The sequence below is a fragment of the Hemibagrus wyckioides genome, linkage group LG12, assembly GCF_019097595.1.
Source record: "Hemibagrus wyckioides isolate EC202008001 linkage group LG12, SWU_Hwy_1.0, whole genome shotgun sequence".
Taxonomy (NCBI): domain Eukaryota; kingdom Metazoa; phylum Chordata; class Actinopteri; order Siluriformes; family Bagridae; genus Hemibagrus; species Hemibagrus wyckioides.
In genome coordinates, this window is record NC_080721.1 from 1,398,843 (window position 1) to 1,405,263 (window position 6,421).

Below are 6,421 nucleotides of genomic sequence, written 5' to 3' on the forward strand. Positions count from 1 at the left end.
TTGGTGGGTTGTATTAGCAAGATGTTTAGTCTCTCCATTAGTGAGCTGTGTGTGTATGAAAAGAGCCAGACAGAGATGCTGCAGGAAAGCAGCCAAGTTTTTGTATGTCTTTTTAATCTTGCTGAGGAATATAATAACAACTAATAAATAAATAAAATATTTCCCCACCTTGCTTCTGTTGTGTCTTGGTTTCTCAGCTCTCTTGCTACAGTTAGTTGTCTGTCTGTACAAGTTTTTAAATCTGCTATACACTTTATGTTTTAATTGTTAGCGTAGCCATCTGGCAGCTGTATACTGAAATAAGAGCCTCAGCACCAGCCACAACTCAATGTGCCATCTGAAAGAAACTGATCACTGAATTTTATGAAGGTAATCCAGCTAATTAGATTTTAAGCACATCAGGAAAATGTCTACTGTTATATGAAGTTATTAATTATAAGAGAGTTTTTAATTCAACCAAAATAATCAAAACTAAACACATGCACACACATATACAATGTAGACCATACATTTATTCACCACTAGTATAAAAAAATGAGTTGTTTTATTGCTGGACACTGGGTTGGGTTTCTGTGTGTAGAGTATCATAACTCTGTGCTTAGGTTCTGGGAGATGGGAAGGTTGTGGCCCCCTGTCTGGAATATACAAATGTCAATAAATTTCATTTAAACCTATTAAATTCCTAAAGCCATGAGCATACATTTTCAAATGAACCATTATCCACTAATGTGTAGTGTGACTAATAAATTCAATAATGAAAACAGGAACCATAAAAAGGTGCAAATTTCATTTTTAGGCCTATGATAAAAACAGTGAATGCTGAAAATGGAGAAATCCCCAATACAACCAAGTAAATAAGTAAACAACTGATAAAAAAAGAGCAACAATACTAATATATCTGGACATACCTAATATACCAAAATAGAGCCTTATGGTTTTCTGGACTTTGCCATAACACCCAATACCTCAGCCGGACATGTGCACAATTCTACAGTTGCAACACATTCACATGTTTACACTTTACCAATAAATATAACATTCTATATTCACATTTATTGTATTTATCTTATTTGTATTTTATTTTTATTCTTTTACATTATTGGTAATGGCCTCTAGTTCTGTAAGAAAGTGAAAGTGAAGTGGTGTAATGTAGCAGTTTTAACTACATTAACAAATGAATCAATTTTAATCATAATCAGTACTCATTTAAAGTCAATAATCAGTGTGAACTCAAATAAACCTATTAATTAAATTGCAATTAATTAAATATTCTGAAGAAATTGTGTTATGACTCAAGCCATAATACAAGACGTGACATGGTTCATGTCAAAGACCAAAGTATTAGTTCTGCTTGTTAATTCTCACTAAAATGGTAAATCACATTGGTAGACCATAAAACCAACATAGCCAACATAAATGCTCTTTATTAAACTGTTAAATGTTTATAAATCTTTATTTATAAATAATGAGTGAAGAAGTCAGTAAATATTTCAAATAATGCGAGCAGGAAGTCAAATTTTATATTAAAATAGCCATTTTACCTTGAGATTATCAAAACATCACAGTTCACAGATCAGAGTGTGTTGAGCGATACACAGAATAAAAATGATCTGTTGTAGAATTTAAAAATAAATGATATTTAAATTCATAAGTTCATAAATTCATCAATCAAATTGAGCCAGGAGTCAAATTTATGGTAATAAGAATGAGCTGATTCTACTGAAAAGATTTTACGTTATTAATAGCAAAATAAATGATTTGTACCAATCTTATTTTTATTTATTTGTTATTATTTTTTTAGGTTTTATAAGGAATATGTCTTGCCTAACAGTGTCAGTACCTGGTCCCCAACTGCTGCTTGCATCTTGTCAGTGATCTCACCTTTGCTTTCTAGTCTAGAGGAGACATATATCTCACCAAAGCTATGTATTACCACTATAATATTTTCCTGCCATGAGGCCACCATGGGGCCAGGAAACATTAGGACCACAGCTACAGCAATAAATTGTGTGATTTAAAAAAAAAATACAAGCACCTGAGGCGGTCTCGGTTCATCAGGTTCATCATAAGACACTACAGAACTTGAGGAGATGATATTTCAGCTGTTTCCTGACTGAATTCATATTTTGTTGTTTGTTTTTATTAGGTAATTGGTTGTATAATTGAAATGGTTCTTGATAAATTAGTCTTCTAGAAACTTTGTGACTGTGACATCATTTCAAAACAATTTTGCAAGCATTAATAATACATTATATATATATCCTTTAGCATATAATTGTATGTTTAGTGTGTTGTTTATTGTTGATTTTTGGGCTGGATGAAACCCAATAACTATAAACAACTTAAATTAAACTAGTCAAAAACCTGCAGCAAGGGAAATTACTATGACAAGAATATAACCTCTTTCCTTAGATCACTCCAGTATTTCAGTTCAGTTCTTATGTTTAGTTTGTTTTAACACTGAATATTATCACAAAGCAGCTTTACAGGATTATATAAAAATCTGGATAGTATTTATGAATTTTAAATTAAAATTTATCCCTAATAAGCAAGCCAGAGGCAACCGTGCCAAGGAAAAACTCCTTGAGATGACATTTGGATGATATCAGACTGAAAAGAAAACTCATCCTCATCTGTGTGTCTAACTGTGTGTCTATATGGTCAAAAAGTGCAATTACATAACTTGATTGATTCTAGTTATAACATTAGGTCTAGCTTGTTGAAGTTATCAACTGTACACAAATAAAGACTTGATGACGTGTAAAACTGACTGTGGCAATGGTTTCTAAAGTTGAGTTAAGTTGTCTTTATTTGTCACATCTACATTACTGCACAGTGAAATTCCTTCTTCACATATCCCATCCTTGGGGGTTGGGGTCAAAGAGCAGGGTCAGCCACGATACAGCACCCCTGGAGCAGGGTAGGTTAGGGGCCTTGCTCAAGGGCCCAACGGTGGCAGCTTGAACCCTGATCTTACGGACAGCAACCCAGAGCCTTAACCACTTGAGCTACCTCCGCCCCATCTAGGGGATAATATGTAGGGGATCTAGGGGATCTATGGATCTATTATCCATCTAGGGGATAATATGGGGATATATCTATATAGGGGATTGAGATACTATCCACAGTAATCTCATGTATCTCCAAGCTGTCCATGTATCACCAGCCTCAGCAGCAGTGAGCACCTCCAAGTAACTCTAAATAGGGGTATGGACCTGGCTGGTTCAGAGAGCAGAAGCAGTGATATATCGCTGGTAACACTGGTATCCCAGGAGTAGCATGTGTACTTAGGGTTAGGGTGTACACTCATTCATAACATCCTGTATTCCTTAATATTTCTTTCAGCAGGATAATGCACCCTGTCACACTGCAAGAAAGGTTCAGGAATGATATGAGGAACATGACCAGGGCTCTTATATGGTATTCAGAAGGTAGTTGATGTTATGAATAATCAGTGTAGGTTGGATCTTTTAGGTGAATTTTGGGAATGTTGTAGATATAGATAATGTCTTTACCCATGTATTCATTCATCTTCATTTCCACTGTAAAGAAATCCTCTTTTCAACATCTGACCTGTTTGTCTGTGTGAATGGGAATCTTCCCCTGAAGCTGTGTACATGGGGTCAGTGTATTATGGAAGGCAATCTATAAACCGGGTAAATGGTAATAAATCTTCTTAATGAAGCACAGTCACAGCAGGGCACTGCAGGGATGCAGATTGTCAGTGTGCATTTGTAGTGCCTGAGCTGATTTAGGCAAATTATTATTTATTAAATGCAATGCAAAGTAATGTTATTCTGTTAGAAATAATTAACCTCTGTTGGTAGGCCTTCAGAGCCACAGTGCTGTGCAGTTTCCACAGAGACATGTGTAATATACTGGGTATACTCCAATGACAAATTAAAGAAGATCTGGTGACTTTGAAGGCCATAGCGTATGATTTACATCATTTTAATTCTCATCACTTCATTCAGTGTGCCCTCTCTGGAAGAGACTACTGCAATCAGGATAGAAGCAGGCTGAACCATGCCAACAAAATGGCACCACTGCATAACAGACATCAGGTTTTCCTTTAATTTGTCACACATCTCTATTTTATACAAGCTTTCTGCCTTACTGATTTATGTTGGTGTATGGATGCACCCTCCCAAATATTGTATATTTCATCATCTTGGAGCATGCTCCAACTCCACGACACTCCAAAGCTGCACTGTGAAAAAGCATTTCAAAGAAATCGCTTTGTAGCCTACCGTCAGGGGTCATTCATACGTTTTATGTTTTCAGTTCTCAGGGTCAGGTTATGGTCCTTACTAACTTCTTTAATGAAACAAACAGACTTCTATAAGCTAACAAATAACATATTTCAATATGCAGTGATTATTTCCAAAAAGTGAACCCCCAAAAAAGCATTTCCTGCAAAACAACCTTCAGCAACAATACATTGACATTAATGTAGTGTGTAGGAGTTTATTAGCCTTGAATATCATTTTGGAGAATTTTGGTCCACTCTTCTTTACACTGCTTCAGTTCCTTGATGTTGGAGGGCATTAGTTATGCAGAGCTGTCATAGGATCCCACAACAGCATTTCAAAGGGGCTGAGGTCTGGGCTTTGCCGTGGCCAATGGGTTTTCTCCTGGTCATCTTAATTGTCTTTTTCTGATTGCATTGTATAATATTTACTGTGCTTACAGAGGCCTGTAGGTCATATGATGTAGCTCTTGGATGCCCACTGCTGGGAAGATTGTCACCTGTCTTGCAGGTTCTCCCCTGGGAAATAAAGCTTCTCAGAAGTCCTGGCTGTTGGTTTGATCTGGACACACAGGTCTCTTTAATAAAACTCATTCTTCCTCAAGATTCAAAAAAGGTTTCTTCCTCATATCATCTCAGGAAGTTTTTTTCTTTCCACCATTCCCTCAGGCTTGCTCATTATGGATAAATGTACATTTTAAACTTTGCAATTTTATTCTGATTTTTTTTACATTTTGTAAAATTGCTTTGAGACAATGTCCATTGTTAAATATATGTTACAAATAAAATTAAATTTAATTCTTATGGGATTCTTAGGGTGGAGGAATATGCTACACATTTTCAATAATTATGCAGCCCTGATATAATAAAAACAATATCAAGAGATAAATATAAAGCTATTTGAATGGTGCTATAAATAAAATATTGATACATCATGCATTGACCAGAGGTCTGGACTGCACTTGCAAAGCATTTGCACAGAAAGCTAGTTTTATATTTGTGTAACATAATCCTTCTTATAACTAAACCTAAATGTAATTCTTGTGTATTTCTGTTTATTTCTTACACATTAGTTTGGCATTTTCATTTTTTCTGAAATTATTGGAATTGAACAATTAAAATAACTTTTTTTTACTTTTTTTTCCAATTTATCTATATAGCGTTTTTAACAATGGGCATTGTCGTAAGGCAGCTTTACAGAAGTATGGAAACATAGAATAACATTTATCCCTAATTTTGTGGCCCATTTTATTTGCGTCTTATGAAATCATATTGCTGCTGGTCTGCTCAGGCTTAAGAACCTGCTGTCTTGTAGCTAAAGGCTTATTCATCATACATAGCTGTCACCTCACAGTTGAAACCAAATGAAAAGATCCTTTTTGTGCTGCCTGTCAATTCACCTGGTCCCAATTCTCTTTCAATATACAGCGCTTTTAACAATGGACATTGCCTCAAAGCAGCTTTACAGAAACTGAAAAAATTATAAAGTTAAGTTACTTTTTATTCCTAACATTTATCCCTAATGAGAAGCCTGAGGTGACGGTGGTGAGAAAAACTCCCTGAGATGATCTGAGGAAGAAACCTTGAGAGGAACCAGACTCAGAACTGAACCTCATCCTCATTTTTACCCTCTTTTGTTTCTGAATGTTTAGTTAGAGCTTCAAAAAACCCATTAGAAATAACAGAGGTCTCTTCTTTACTCATCCAGCCAATGACTGTATGCTATACATCACTCAAACTGGCTCAAGTAAACATCTAATCAAGTTCTGATCTTAGCAATGAACTTCCCTAGATGATCCTAGATAGTAGATGATCCTCTCATTCTACACAAAATAGTTAGCTCTACAGCTGTTCCTGTTTAAGGATAAACCACCAGACCGCAGAGAACTTCATGACGAGATCTCCTGGCCTTTCTTCAGCAAAAGGTTTTAATTTGCTGGAGTAAGCAAAGACTAAATGAGGTGTCTCCTTTCGCCTCCCTAGAAGGCATGAGCTCATCTGAAAAAAGATGCTGAGGCAAATTTGACTAATTTGCTAATGTTAACTGGTTGTGTTTAACTAAGTTAACCTGCTTTCTTTGCTAATACCTGAGAGGAAGCGATTAGCATCGATTCTAGTAGCTTCATAATTGCAAAGGCAGCAAGTCAGTCTGAAATGATGTAGCTGCTACAG